This window comes from Mus musculus, chromosome 3 (genome assembly GCF_000001635.26).
Source record: "Mus musculus strain C57BL/6J chromosome 3, GRCm38.p6 C57BL/6J".
In the NCBI taxonomy this organism is placed as follows: Eukaryota; Metazoa; Chordata; class Mammalia; order Rodentia; family Muridae; genus Mus; species Mus musculus.
The window spans coordinates 45,358,259-45,374,740 of NC_000069.6; the positions used below are offsets into that span (position 1 = coordinate 45,358,259).

The window sequence follows — 16,482 nt, forward strand, 5'->3', positions numbered from 1 at the left end:
ATCTGGCTTGAATTGGCTCATTTTACTTGCAAAGAAACAACACCAATATTCAGTTATTATATAGAATTAAAATTTCTCAAGAAATATTTAAGTATTAATTCTTCAATTATCTTCTATTTGGTGGAATGACTTTATTATAATTAACTCATAAATAAAATCATTGCACAGCCAGATTAAAGTCACCAACCAAACACTGGACCATTCGCAAACACCATGAATCTTAGTGAATTTCTACACAGTTTGAATGCATTGTCTTTCTGAAGGCACAGAGCTTCATTTCCAGGTTTTAACACTTATGTTATCTATTACATTTTATTCATTTATCCACCACAATCAAACATCAGCCAAAAAAAAAGAAAAAAAAAAAAACTATGAAGACACAGTTGAAACCAGAAAAGCAACAACAAACAACAACACAAAAGAGTTTTGTGTTCTCCTTCATGAGTTTTATGTCCTTTTCCATATCCTGTCCTTACCCGTAACTTAATACATTTCCCAAGTAACCTTGATAATACATTACACCTACAGTTACATAGGTTTACATAATACATGTATATATATTATGAGGATAGGATCCTACAATACAATGAGGAAGGGGAAATATATGAGTGTTTTTGGTTTTATTTCTTTGCTTGCTTGCTTGCTTTTTGAGTTTAGGTGATACAATTTTCAAGTCCATCTAAAAATCAACTAAATAATATATCATTTGTAGACCTATTGTTTGGTGGTTGTTTTTTGGTGTGTTTATTTGTTTGTTTGGTCAGTTGTTGTGGTTTATGTGAGCCAAGATCTCACTGTGTAGCTCTGGCTGGCCTGAAAGTTGACTTGTCTACGAGGCTGGCCTTTAACTCACCCAGATCTGTCTGCCTCTGCTTCTAGAATCCTGGAATTACAGGTGTGTGCCACACACACACACACACACACACACACACACACACACACACACACACACATGTATATATACACATTCATAATTTTAAAAATAGCTAGGTAATAGGTTTTAAGGACATAAGGAGATGCATGTCAGATGCCAATCACCATGTTGGAAAGAGAAGTTTAGGGAAGGCAAAGTTGGAAATGGTTTCTGACAAGATAGGCTGTAGGTTCATTTTTAGTATTAACTAGCAGTTTGTAATACAGGACTAGATTCATAAGAGATATCTGATCCAAATCTATGTAAGCAATCAGATTAGCTTAGCTATACTGAACAGAAAAACCCTAAGAGTGTTTAAAAAAGACAGAAATCTATTTGATGCTAATGAAAACCTTTAGGCAGGTAGGTGCACATATGCTCTGCCACATCACTCAGGATCTGTCCAGAAGTCCTCTTTATCATCATGGGATGTGGAATTTCTTCAATGAGGTTACAAATATTTTTTATAAAATGCACCACAATAACTGTGCTCAATAGAAAAAAATGAAAGAAAAAAGAAATCACACTCCTTAAATCTTAAAGAGAATTCAGCAACCTCTAATATAATCTGTTTACCTCTCTTTGGCAAGAATTTAGTTGTATCCCATCAAGTGACAAATGAGCCTTGGCAATGAGTTGTTTTTCTTTTTGGTAACATGCAAAGCTAAAAATCAACTTTCTGCTCTTAGATCAAAAATAAGGAGGTGGAAATAGAATATTTGCTTGCAAGTTAGAAGTTAAGTCACTGGCACGTAATTTTGTTTTGAAGAGTGGATACAAATGAACCAGAACAGGTGTGCTATAGGCCTTGGTTTTAAATTGGAATTTTGGGATGACTAGTATATGCAAATGAGGAACCAAAAAGATGTACTTATTAGTCATTCAAGAAGTTTGGATGAAAGATGAGACAGGACAGCATCTTAGATGTTTCTGGATTGTGAGAGAGGAAGGTGAACACATAAGGTAGTAAGAGACAGAGAGCATGTTGAGGCATATAACCAATTAATATGTATCAAGGCGCCTTAGCATTTCTGGTAGGGCAAGGCTTATGTAAATGTGAAACCCTTAAGGGAAGCCAACTGGAGCACAGGAAATCAAATGAGCTGTACCCCAACATGGGATTACAAGTTATCCAGTTTGGCAAATTCAAAGCAGTCTCTGGAAAATCTAGCTAATGAATACATGTGTCGTTTTCTATACAATAACTACTCAAGCTATTTCTACCTCCGAGTCTCAGTATGATGCGACTTGTAGGGACTGTACCTGGTGAGCAATAGTAGTTGCTATTTATTAGCTTTCTTTCAGCAAAAGACTGGTCCAGCATTTGGCTTCACAATACCGCTGGTTATTCCAGTCTGCTTTGCTAAACCCCCTAAAAGTTCAATCTAATGTACAGGATTTAAAGGAGAAAGAGTCATTCCTTTAACAAGCAATTAAAAACAAGATTTTTAAATCTACTGATATCTAAAAGGAGATTTGAGTTTCAGAAAAATCCTTAGCTACTTTAAAAGTTAGGTTAACAGTCATTTCTGCAAACATAACAGTTACCTCTCTGAGGTGTGTCTGAAATCAGCTTTGCCCCAGGTGGAGTAGAAAGGGTGATCAACTGGCAGCCTACGTTATGAGGGTTTCTGTGGTGTCAACATGTTACATCCATATTTTCAATAAGATATGATTTCACACCGAAACCTCAACCAAAGAGAAATGTAAATGAGTAAGAAAAACCTCCTGAATAGATTAGCTAAAGGCAAGCTCCTCATTCTCCGCACAACAAAGGATGCTTCTGAGGATACAAATAGGCGAATTAAATAGGTAACACCCATGATTCTTAATTACTCTCATTTCTCCCCCCAAGCCCCCAAGACACTATTATATGAAATGTAACAACCTTTGTTCAAAAAATAATATGTATGCTTCCAAATTTATGTGATTAAGTTAAGATATAAGCATAATATTTATAGGTAAATGTGTATATGATAATTTCAAATACATTGTAAATAGACATGAAAACAATTTAAACATGACTCTTCAAAGATTTTGAAGGATTAAATGTTAATTCATTCATCACATCAATAAATAATAAATCATTCCTTATTGTAAAATGACTGGAGCCAACAAGATGACTATGTAGGTAAAAATGCTTGCTGCTCAAGACTGATAATCTGAGTTTATTCCCCAGAATGCGTGGAAGAGAACCAACTTCCATCCTACTACTTCCACATTTACACCATGGCAAGAGAGCTTGTTCCTCAACACACACACACACACACACACACACACACACACACACACACACAGACACACACACGTATATATACACATTCATAATTTAAAAAATAGCTAGGTCATAGGCTTTAAGGACATAAGGAGATGCATGTCAGATGCCAATCACCATACTAAAAAAACAAATTTTCAGCAATTCAGATATGGCAGTGGTGTATGTTTGATATTATATGGATTTTTTAAAGAAAAATTCATACAATATATTTTTATCATGTCTTCCCCTCCTCAAAGACTTTCTTTATCTCTCTCATTACCCAAACTTATTCTCTTTTCTCTTTTCTTTTTAAAATGCAAACAAAACCACCAAGAAATATGCACACACAAACGAGTGAAACACAAAAATGGGAACAAAAACATATAAACAAAAGATTAATTAAGACATAAAAGCTCTCATGCAAATCAAAAGTGGTCAAAAGCCTCCAAAACTGCAGAAGGGCGATGGTGGCACACGCCTTTAATCCCAGCACTTGGGAGGCACAGGCAGGCAGATTTCTGAGTTCAAGGCCAGCCTGGTCTACAAAGTGAGTGCCAGGACAGCCAGGGCTACACAGAGAAACCCTGTCTCAAAAAAAAACCTGAGGTCCCATTTGTCTATTGTGGATCATAGAGCATAAGCCATTGGTGTTCTGTTCAGGAAAATTCCCATTGTGCCCTTATCTTCGAGGCTTTTCCCCACTTTCTCTTCTATAAGTTTCAGTGTATCTGGTTTTCTGTGGACGTCCTTGATCCACTTGGACATGAACATTGTGCAAGGAGACAGGAGTGTGTCTATTTGTACTCTTCTGCATGCAGACCACCAGTTGAACCAGTACTATTTGTTGAAAATGCTGTCTTTTTTTCCACTGAATGGTTTTAGCTCCTTTGTCAAAGATCAAGTGACCATAGGTATGTGGGTTCATTTCTGGGTCTTCAATTATAGCCTATGACCTACCTGCCTGTCTCTGTACGAATACTATATAGTTTTTATCACTATTGCTCTGTAATACAGCTTGAGGTCAGGGATGCTGGTTCCCCCAGAAGTCCTATTATTGTTGAGAATAGTTTTTGCTATCCTTAGTTCTTTGTTATTCCAAATGAATTTGCAAATTTCCCTTTCTAACTCTGTGAAGAATTGTGTTGGAATTTTGATAGGGATTACATTGAATCTGTAGATTGCTTTCAGCAAATGACCATTTTTACTATATTAATCCTGCCAATCCAGGAGCACAGGAGATCTTTCCATCTTCTAAGATCTTCAATTTCTTTCTTCAGAGACTTGAAGTTCTTGTCAGACAGATCTTTCTCTTGTATGGTTAGAGTCACACCAAGATATTTTCTATTGTTTGTGACGATTTGTTGGGTGCCATTGCCCTAATTTCTTTCTCAGCCTGTTAATCCTTTGTGTAGAGAAAGGCCACTGATTTGTTTGAGTTAATTTTATGTCCTGGTATTTTGCTGAAGTTGTTTATCAGATTTAAGAGTTCTCTGGCTGAATGTTTGGGGTCATTTGAGTATATTATCCTATCATCTGCAAAGAGTGATATATTGACTTTTTCCTTTTCAATTTGTATCATTTTGACCTCCTTTTGTTGTTTAATAGCTCTGGCTAGGACATCGAGTACTATATTTAATTGGTTGGGAAAGAGTGGGCAGCCTTGTCTAGTCTCTGATTTTAGTGGGATTGTTTCAAGTTTCTCTCCATTTAGTTTGAAGTTTACTACTGGTTTGCTCTATATTGCTCTTACTATGTTTAGGTATTGGCCTTGAATTCCTGATCTTTCCAAGACTTTTGTCAAGAAAGGGTATTTGATTTTGTCAAATGCTTTCTCAGCATTTCTAGTGAGAGGATCATGTGTTTTCTTTTTCTTTGAGTTGTTTATAGGATACTTTTCAATAAGAGAAATTGGCCACTAACAGATTGGGAAAAAATCTTTACCAATCCTACATCTGATAGAGCACTTTGTGTATACAAAATATACAAAGAACTCAAGAAGTTAGACTATGGAGAATCAAATAACTGTTTTAAAAAATGGGGAACAGAGCTAAACAATTCTCAACCTAGGAATATGGAATGGCCAAGAAGCACCTAAAGAAATGTTTAACATCAGGGAAATGCAAATCAAAACAAACCTGAGATTCCACCTCACACCAGTCAGAATGGCTAAGATCAAAGATTCAGGTGACAACAGATGTGACAAGAAGATAAATAAAAAGAGTAAAATACATTCAAGAAAACACAAGTAAGAAGAAAGTAAATACTGCTTACTTCTCAGAGATAGCAGTATGCAGTCCTGTGAGGAGTTTTCCAGTCCTCTTCTGTGCACAAGGAAGGGGAACTAGGTAGAAGGACTTCACTGTAAAGGAGAAGGAAGAGAGACATTTCAAATTACTCAGTATAGAAAATGAAGTCTGAAAATCTTCAGGACACATAACCCAACTTTTATGCCTATGTCTCACTCAGTCCTGTCGATGTTTCCTGTCCATCACCCTCCCAGTGGCTTTCCTGACACCTTTGCATATATTCTATGATCTGGAAGGACAGAAGCACCTTGCACTCTTCCAGTGGCTGACCTTAGTCTCTTGGGATATCTCTCCAAGGCTGTCAATCATCATCTCAATGTTTATTCTGTTTCTTTTCATCATATAACTTTATCATCCCAGGCTGTGCGTGAGAATACAGAATACAGGAAGTATGTTTCTACCTTTCAGAGATATCAGAATTTAGGGCAATAAACTAGTAGGGACTGCGCTATTATAAATGACCAACCAAATAAATTCCATTGTAACTTTGAAACGGACAGTGACACAAACTGGATAAGAAACTGTCACTGATGATGTGTGAGTGTTTTAAATTCTCTCTTAGTATTAGGTCTGCTGACTGGTGAAACAGCTTTTCCTGACACATCTACATTCACTTTCGAAAGTATTTAGTAAAGTTTCTAAAATTTTTTTCCAGAAAAAAAAAGCTGGTATTTAAAATGTATATCATTAACACACACAAATTGTGTGACCATTTTTTCCTCCCTCTCCTTCTCTTCATTTTTTTTTGTCTAATGTTATAAGGCAGTGTGTATAATACCATTAAACATATAGTTGCCAACTATAGCTGTGATATGTTGAATTTAAAGTATATTCTTAACTCGTATGAAGCCCCAGGTTAAAAACAAAATCCAACAGAAATGAATAAAGCAGTTACCCAATTGCAAAGATGAATGTCCTCGTGGTGTAACACATCGGACTCTGCCACACACGGTACCACCTACTACTTGCTAAATGGCAACTCCTCCTTCTCAGATAGAAGCAGTTTCACAAAGGCATCTGAACATAACAAAACCCCAAGCAGACAGGGTAAACAGCAGTCACTTACAACTTTACCACCATGATAGTCAGTAGATGTTAAACACCTTAGCTTTATTACTTCTTGTCTATGTAATTCACAGGTATCAAACTAAAAACATTTTACAACTCATTACCTTCCTGGTTTGACATGTCAAAATTGTCTTCGGATTTATGAGTTTGATTTGAAAATGAAGACAGAAATTAAGGTGTTCTTACAGTCAGCAACCTAAGAATCAAACCAGATCTTACACTCCTTGGTATTACTTTATGTTGAGCATAAGAAATACTAAATTGGATTGATCATCTGTAATAACACAATACTGACTAATTACCATCATGGAGTCTGATATTTTTAAGAAAGATTGGTGTAAGCTTGCTGTGCTTATCCCAGACACACACCCTGAGAACTCTGTTTATGGCAAGCTAAACTCAAACTATAGACTTTGAGGAAGAAAAAAGGACTTTTTTTTTTTTGCAGAAAAAATATTTTAATTTGTAACTTCAGTTTTCTCATATTAGCCTAGCTTGATTCTGCCATGCTATTAAAAGAATTATGAATATTTGTGATTCCCAGATTCATAGGATGTTATTGGTGGTACTAATTATTATAAAAATCAATGGGGTTCTTTAAGTAACCAAGTCATATGCTATGGGTGAAACATTATCTTGATCTATGGCAAGACATGAATGTAGCCAGAGATAAACATCTACTTAATCAAATAAAGAAGAAGCAGATCACTATAAAAATTCCATTATTGAGAATTCCAGCCAATAGACAATTTGGTCACAATCACTGACGAATGTCAGAAACATCAAGCACAGTTTTACAAAATGTCTCACCACGCAGGCTGAGACTCCACTAGCTGTTAATGTCCAAGGGAAGCATTTCTGCAATCTCAGCACCCAATTACATATGTGCAAGGAATTGCCACATCACAAAGTTAACTAACCAAAAAAAAAAAAAAAAAAAAAAGGAGAGAAATTCTGTTGACATTTTATTAAAAGACTCAGAATTTCATTGTATTCTTCTGTATTGAGGCCAAAGGGATTTACTGGCAAGGGAGACTGTTCAACATTCTGAGAATTCACTTCTCCTTTTTGTATCTCCCTCTGTCATCAAGTTCTGCAGCAGCAGGTAGGTGAAAGGGTCTATCCAGAGTGATAACCAGGAGAGAACTTCTCTTCATTCAGTGTCTCATATCAGAAACACTCATCATTTTTGTTTTATACATTTCACATATTTTGAGGGATGTGGCTTCATTTGGTTAGGTTTGGGTTCCCTTCTTGCTTTCCAAAGTAGCTGTGAAAAGCAAAAGGTTAACCCTGGATTTAAGAAACATGTCTGATTAAAGAATTCCTGGAATTTAATGAAAATGTTGACACATCATACCCAAACTTATGGGACACAATGATAGCAGTACTAAGAGGAAAATTCATAGCACTAAGTCCCCTGGTAAAGAAACTGGAGCGATCATACACTTGCAACTTTACAGCACACCTGAGAGCTCTAGAACAAAAAGAAGCAAACTCACCCAAGAGGAGTAGACAGCAGGAATCAACCAAAAATAAAAAGCTTCTGTAAGGCAAAGGACATAGTCAATATGACAAATCGGTAACCTACAGATTGAGTTGACTAACCTACCATCTGATGGAGGCCTAATATCCAAAATATATAAATAATTCAAGAAGCTATTCACCAAATAACCCAAACAAACCAATCAAAAAATGGGATATAGAACTAAACCAAGAATTCACAACAGAGGAATCTCAGATGGCTGAGAAGCACCGAAGGAAATGTTCAAAGTTCTTAGTGACCAGAGAAATGCAAACCAAAATGACCCTGAGATTTCCACCTTACACCAATCAGAATGGCTAAGATCAAAACCTCAGGTGACAACACATGTTGGCAAGGATGTGGAGAAAGAGGAACACTCCTTCATTGCTGCTAGGATTGTAAACTGGTACACCCACTTTGGAAATCAATCTGGAGGTTCCTCAGAAAATTGGAAATAGATCTACGTGAAGACCCAACTATACCACTCTTGGGAATATACCCAAAAGATGTCCCACCATGCCGACTTTGCTGTGTGTTACATTACGTTCATAGTGGCCTTATTTGTGATAGTCAGAAGCTGGAAACAACCCATATGTCCCACGACAGAAGAATGGATACAGAAAATGTGATTCATTTACACAATGGAATACTGCTCAGCTATTAAGAGTGAGGACATCCTGAGTTTAGCAGGTAAATGGATGGAACTAGAAAATATCATCCTGAATAAAATAACTCAGTCCCAAAGGGACATACATGGTATATATTCAATAATAAGTGGATATTAGCCAAAAAGCAAGTAAAGAATACCCAAGATAAAATCCACAAAACTCAGAAAGGTCAACAAGCTGAAGGGCCCAAGTGATAATGCCTCAGTCCCACTTGGGAGGGAGAAGAAAGCAACATAAGTGGGGAGGGAGGTAGGTACCTGAGAGGTAAAGGGGACAGAAAAAAAAATATAATTTGGCCTACTGTCTCAGAATATAATCATCAAAATTTGTAAATAGCTTAAAAGCAAAAATAATTGTAATATTTTTAATCAATTTAATTACCTCTTATATGTATTTATCAATTTATTTCAATGATACTTGAATGACATCATTTGCTCTAACCTTTAACTCACTCCAATTCCTGCCATATACTACTACTTCTCTTTCAAATTCAGGGCTCCTTTTTTTTGAATTAATTGTTGCTAGATGCACGTATATGTATAAACATATATTCGTAACTATAACTGGCTCAGTATGTGTACTGTTACTCTCATATATGTTTTCAAAGCTGGCTAAATTATCCTGAATAAACAGCTGGTGTGCTCTTCCCTGGGAAGCCTGTTTCTCCTATTCTAAGCATTTCTGTGTCTTAGTTGCTTATAGTTCTTTCAGGGCTAAGGCCTCATGATTTTTCTTTATATTTCTACTCATATGTGTTAATGCTTTAGCTACACATATGCAAGTATACAATGTGCATGAAGTAGCCCTATAGGCCAGAAAAGAGTGTCAAATCCCCTGGAACTGGAATTCTAGGTGCTTGTGACCTACCACGTACAGCTTGAAACTGAAACAGAGCAAAGAGCCTCAGTGATAGCTAGAAGTGCTCTTGGTGACAACGCGCATTTCCAACTCTCGAATACTGTTAAGTAGCTCCATTACCACAAAATAAAATATTGTGATTATTTATATATAAAAAAGAAACATATCTGATGCACCTAACCTTCAAGAGACTTGAGACCCCAGGGAGTGGGGAAGCCTGGCTGCAGGTATGGGGGGCATCCTCTTGGAGACAGGGTAGAGGAGGAATGGGATGAGGAGCTGTGGGAGGGCAGACCGGGAGGGAGGCAAAGACTGGACTGAAAAAAATAAAAATAATTAAAAAAAATTTAAAAATCTATTAAATACTAAAGAAACGTGTCTGAGATTTTATAATATTTAGTCCTATGAACATTTATTTGTTCCACAGTTAAGTGTTTTAATTGGTGGTCAAACCCATCTGGAATTAATTTGTTCATGTTCTACAAAGTAAAACCTAAGCTTTCCACAATTTTTCTGAACTTCTCTGCTAAAATTAACCAAACTTGGGCAAATGGGAAAGTCTGGATATTTTGTGATTTAGTATGTTTCACAAATCCATTTACTTTACAGTGAAAATGTAGTTTAGCTATAAATCTTCTTTTTTATAAGTACTTTAATACTTATGTTTATTTATCATTTAAGCAGGAGCATTATTCTTACTACCCCAGGCTATCGGTCTATGAACTTTTAGGATAACCTTTTATATTGTGAGTATAAATAGTCAGAACTGAACTACAAAAATAAGAATTTCCAAGTTTCTGCTGGCAATGGTGGTGCAGACATTTGATCCCAGTAGTTGGGAGCTAGAAGCAGCCAGATCTCTGTGAATTCTAGGCTAGGCTAGTGAGTTCCAAGACAGTTAGGGCTACACAAAGAAACCCTGTCTCAAAACACCATGAAATAAACAATTAATTTATTAACTAATTAAAAATAACATCCAAGTAACATAATATCTAAATGATATATGATTGTGGTACTTACAAAATAAAAATGCTGTCATTGTTTATCATACCCACAGGAGTGTAGGTGTGTGTGTGTGTGTGTGTGTGTGTGTGTGTGTGTTTGAATGCCTTTTTGAATTGAAAATGTCTTCTTTCAGAAAAATGAAGAACACTGAGGCTAGAAACTAACATGTAAACTTCTACTTTGCTTAGAATAGACCAAGCAAATTAAATTTTCTTTTAACTTAGCCCTGCCCTGTGTTTGAAAATTATAAAACAAAATAACTGCAGTTCAAGAGGATCCAACACCCTCTTCTGGCTTCCATGAGCACTGCATGTAGGTAAAGAAGAGACACAATAAAAATAATGTTTTTAACAATAGAGAGATCATCTGGTTTTAACACACTTGTGTGGCAGATTTCGTTTTTAGTTTACATGAGGTTTATTAACTCATAAATTATTAACTTTATTATAAATTATTAACTTATAAATCTCCTTACCAAATATGCATTATTTTTAAAAAGCATTGCTAATGTAATTAACTATAATATCCAAAACTATATCTTAATATAAAAAATAGGTGTTAAAAAGTTAAGTATCCAATAATTCAGTTAATTTTTATGCAAGTAAATGCTACTTGGAGTCTATAGGTTTAAACAATACTTCTCTTTCTTTCATACTGTCTAGTTTAATGCTTGTGTGTCTGATTGAATTGGATGCTTCTCTGGGCATTATGTCAGAAAAGGATGTAGTTTTTGGAAAATCAGCAATTATCACTTTGCTATAAAAGTAGCAACAGTTGCCAAACATCCCAAAGACACTCAGGAACAGGATAATAATCTCAGATTTTGTCGGAAACTTAAAACAGAGTTTTGGCTCTTAATCCACAGTGCACCAAAACCAATAATCAGTGTGTGTCGAACAAAAATCCCACCTACTACCCTTGACATTACATTTGGTCATATGGAGAGTAGCATTGTGGGAGGGATTAAACACAAAGAGGCACAGTTGAGGTCTGCTGACCCCATAAACTTAAGGAAGTGGGTCTAAGGTCAGGAGGTCAGGACACTGCCTCAAGTGAAGGACTGCCTGGCTGTGCCCATCACTACAGAAAAGCTTGCTCTTGTCTTCACCTTTACTTCAACGATGCAAAGGGCACTAATTTGACTCGGTTTATTCCTTTCCACTATTGTAAGGCACAACTTCCTTTGAAACCACAAAAGTTGCTCTTCTCAATAAATGCCTTCTAGGTCTATTGTATTTAATTGTTGCTACTCATACAGTGTTGACAGTAACTATGTTTTAATATTTTCCTACTACTGTTGCCCAACTCATTCATACATATGTATAATTTACAAATTATCAGACTGATGGGGGGGGGGTCCATAAGGCATATCTCCATGACTAGCATTAATTACCAGTCTCTCAGAACTGAGCATTTTCATGACAATATCTACAGTCCATACTTTGAGTCTTTTTAGTTATGTCATGTTGTTAAGTAGAACACTATAATGTTCAGTAGCATAGTAGAAAGTGATAAGGCAGATCCCCAAAAGAAAGTCAAACACACCTGCTTTTTAAAGTGGATAAGTAGGCATTTTTTTTCGAGACAGGGTTTCTCTGTGTAGACCAGGCTGGCCTAGAACTTAGAAATCCGCCTGCCTCTGCCTCCCGAGTGCTGGGATTTAAAGGCATGGGCCACCATGCCTAGCAAGTAGTAATTTTTTGAACTAATTTTATTTTACCAGATTATCTTTTCAGACCAAGCTGTTTTTAATATTGAGAATTTTAAATACTACTCAGCAAATGAATTAGACTACAAATGAATATTTTAAAACAGTATGATACTGTAATATTAAAATGTCAACAAATGTAAGCATAAAAAAATAATTTAGTTCAACAATTAACTATCTCCCTATCAAAATGAATGTTTTAATGCGTATACAATCAGGTTCATTGTACAAATGTGAATTAAAGAAGACCTTAAAGTTTTTCATAGGAAAGCAATATAAATGTAAAATAAAGCAATATGATTTTGAAAGGGCTTCTGACTGATTTCCATGGTTTAAAGGTAATATTTTAATTAGCATCGACTTATTCTTTTATTATTTGTATGCAGCCTCCATAGTCCTATGATAATTTCCTGTGAAATGTACACAATGGAAGCCAGTTTGGGTGCCTCTTTAGTGAATAGAAACAAATCCTTGGAGAAACTTATGTCCATTTTTCTCAGGAAATATCAGTGTATGAGATACAAGATTCAATACAACTTTATTTACTAATAGCATACGTTGGGACTCTTCTGTGTGCCTTTACAATTATTTTACGTGTGTCATTTCAGATAAAGACTCACAATCTACATATCATCACATTTTCATAGGAATTTGGGAGGGAAAATATTAAGAGACTTCAAAGAAGTTAAGTAGTTTGGTGAAGTTCAAATGTTTGAAGAATCAAGGGACAGTTTCCGTTCCTAAGGCTCTCATCTTTGTAATGTGCCATATCATCTCCCACAACAGATCAAAGGGCATCAGAACTGAAATGTATAACTCAGTACAAAATTTACACTGTTCATATTCTAACTTTCTGAGTATATTTCTACAGAAAACATGATTCCTTTTTCCTTGTTATTTCATACCAAGAAAATTACTGGAAATGTCACATACCATGACTGCATCATGAAAACACTCTTTCTTTGATTACACTTTTCTTTTCAAATTTATGATTGATATTTTATTTTCCTGGATCAAATAAATTTTGAAATTTTACAATAAACAAATTGAAATTTTTCTTTATAAATGTTTTTAAAGCATAAAAATTACTGCAAAATAAAACAAGAATGTCTTTTTACAAAATATATTTGCATTTTCAAATTAAAGACTAGTCTAAAAATATATATTTAAGTTAATACCAGGATTTGTATCCTATAAAGCTGGTCTATCTCTTGTTTTCCTTTTCTTTTAATGTATGATGAACTGAGGGAGCAAAAGAAAAATCCATCTCCAAGGCCATTGGTCAACCTGATAATTTTCAATAACAAATGAACCAGAGATGGCTTCTTTTGGGAATATTTTGCCTCATCAATTTCTATTTTTTCCTTAAAATATATGATCATCATGTCAGCCATATCTCACAAGAAGAAACTAGAGCTACTTATAATCCCTTACTTTTATAAGAAAATATATTCACATTTGATTCAGTGATACATTTTATTAAACGCCTCTTTGGATTCCTCATAACTAAATTCAGTGACGTGTAAGCTGTTTTTCACTAGGGTAGGACTAGAACTGAAATCAGTTCAACACATGAATGCATGCATAAGTAAATTCAAAACGCTTAAAAAAAAAAAGTAAGAAAAATTCACCATGAATTCCACTCATCCAGATGGGCTTCGGGAATACCATGGGGTTGGCTAGGCATGTGGACATATGACTTTGATACATGCCCCTGGAAGGCAGAGGCAGATGGCATTACAATATAACCTGGTCCACGTAGTGAGTTTCAGGCTACTCTGGACAACATAGTGAGACCATACCTCAAAATTCAAAATAAATTTCAGATATCATGTGATAGTAAAATGAGCCTGGGCAGAAATATCAAAAGACCTGGATTTGAAAGGTGGTTTCATGAGTTCTTTAGTCATCCTCTTTGGCCTTGTCTAAAGTGGAGGGGTGGTTACAGCTCTGAAATCTGGGAAGTGAAAATAAATATCTGTACTTTTCAAAAAAAGTAATTAGTTGCATTCATCTTAATATCCACAACAATCCAGTGAAATCAAGCACTGTAGAATATAGTCCATTGCTAACCCATTTAAATAGGATAGTGCAGGGAAAAAGTTTCTTTAAATAATGAATTTCACTAACAAGTCAGTGAGACTGAGGGATCTTTTTATTGAAGTATTAGATTCACTCTCTGTTGTGATTTATTGCTGTAATTATAATTATTAATGCAATTCTGAAGCCACTTTGGATATTATTTCCATACAGCCCTTGTCTAAGATTATTTTCAAATGATTCAGAACAGAGCTGTATGGTTTATAACCTCAATCACAATTTGAGTCATCTTATTCTCTATCTGTAAGATCAAGGGACTTCCCCTAAGAAAACAATTTATGCTTCCTTAGCAAGAGCTGGGACCAAGCTGGATTTCTATCTGTGTCAAATGAGAACTCAGGCCACTGGGGAAGAGAGAGGCGGAGCTCTTTCTGAATTTCTTTCTTGCTCATATAAACTTAATCAAGACTTGCAATTAATTTTTGAAATTGTTCTGTATCGACCCCAGTGTTTGAAGCTTCATTTTCTGCCTCTGGGTCCCATCAGTAAAATGCACACATCTCCCTGTTAGTGGCGCAGCTGGCTTTTAAAATCTGATGCCTTGTACTTCTTATTTACAATCCTAATCACATCATTGATTTCAGTAATCTTTTAGTAAGAGTGGTTGTTAATGTTGTGGAAGGCAGAAGGTGGGATTCAGTGTTTTCTTTTTTGTTGTTTTTATTGTTTCTTTTTCTTTTCTCTCCTTTATTTAAAGCATGCTGGCGATTCAGATGAATCTTACTGTACCTCTAGAGGTCTCTGTCTGCTCAGCAGTTTGCTTTGGTTAAGTATACAGCCCAGCAAAGGCACTGCCTTCACTTACAATGGCATGTGACACCAAGAAAGACCCACTTGAAAGTCACAGAGTTAAATGAAAATGCTTTGAGTCATTGCTAATCACATCTCAGATGGAACAAAATATTTTAAGTTTGCAAAATCAAAATACTATTACCATATAAAAGTTTATATGATTCTTAAAATCATTGGAGGCAGCTCATGGGGTATGTTTTGCTCACAAAGAGTTGCAGGACAATTTCATTAGCTCACATATGTTTCCAATGCACTAAAGAATTTTTATCATAAAAAAATAGGATAAAGAAAATATGGAGAGGCCAAGAGACATTTTAAAGAAATCAGACTTTTCAATATCCAGCACAATGGGAGAAAGGGGCAAGATGAGGTAATGAATTTGATTTTTTTTTTCCAGAAAAAGAGACAAAAGGCAATGAAAACTGCCAAAGTAAGAGCTGTTGCTTCCCTTTTGAAAGATGATGATACAGCGCAAATGTTCAAAAGGTTGTTTCCTTCTTCTAATAACAATGTGTAAGGATATGGCAAAAATGTTTGTTTGATATTTATTAGTTCCCCATCCTCAAATCAAGGGGAAGTATACATCCCTATGTCTTTAGCAACAGTATCCAAAGACTTTGGCTAATTTAAAAATATCCCTGATCAATTTCTCTTCTAGTAAAGAGAGTATGGTATGTGAACTGAAAATGTATTATTAGAAAATGATATCTGGAGCATTAGGATGTATAATTCATGTGACTTTCATTTGCTCGGACCATTGTAAAAATCCATAAATCATTTTCTTGCTCATGTATTGCTTAAGTGCAATTTGTCATTTTGCATTAGAGGCTTGCTTCGGCCCATCCAGTGCTTTTAATTCACTGTTTAGAGTTTAACAAAATACTGGCCCTGTAGGATGAATGAAAAGACACTGCAATGTGAAGCCATGCCAATACTTACTAGCTTAAACAAGATACAGTCGTACATTTCTACTTTGAGTATCAAGACAGTAGAACTTAGTACACAATCTGGGATGTCCAGCCCCAAGAATAAGATTCCCTGGTTTGTTCTCTATTTGCTTCAGAGCCTTAGACAGTTACTAGTCACTCAAATGTCTATAGCAGCATACAATACCAATTGTTTCCAAATGCTCTAATCCATACTCTCCCTTTTGCTGTAAATATGCTTTAAGAGCTGTCACTGTGTTTGTGAGCTTAGTTCCAAAGATTTGCTTGCTTTCCTATTAAGCTGTATTTATCTAGAGTGTGTGTATGGACCTAGTTCTTGGCTATCTGTAAAACCT

The 16,482-nt window shown here is 35.6% G+C and overlaps 1 long non-coding RNA gene across 1 annotated transcript in view; it reads right to left on the minus strand.

Annotated features, from left to right (window-relative positions):
* Positions 1-16,482, minus strand: part of 2610316D01Rik (RIKEN cDNA 2610316D01 gene) — a 97,822-nt gene that overhangs the window by 77,820 nt on the left and 3,520 nt on the right. Inside the window, exons 2-4 of the long non-coding RNA NR_045172.1 lie at positions 8,047-8,090; positions 6,372-6,493; positions 5,442-5,529 (exon numbers count right to left, since the gene is read on the minus strand). This is a non-coding gene — a long non-coding RNA (RIKEN cDNA 2610316D01 gene). The remainder of the gene's footprint in view (positions 1-5,441; positions 5,530-6,371; positions 6,494-8,046; positions 8,091-16,482) is intronic.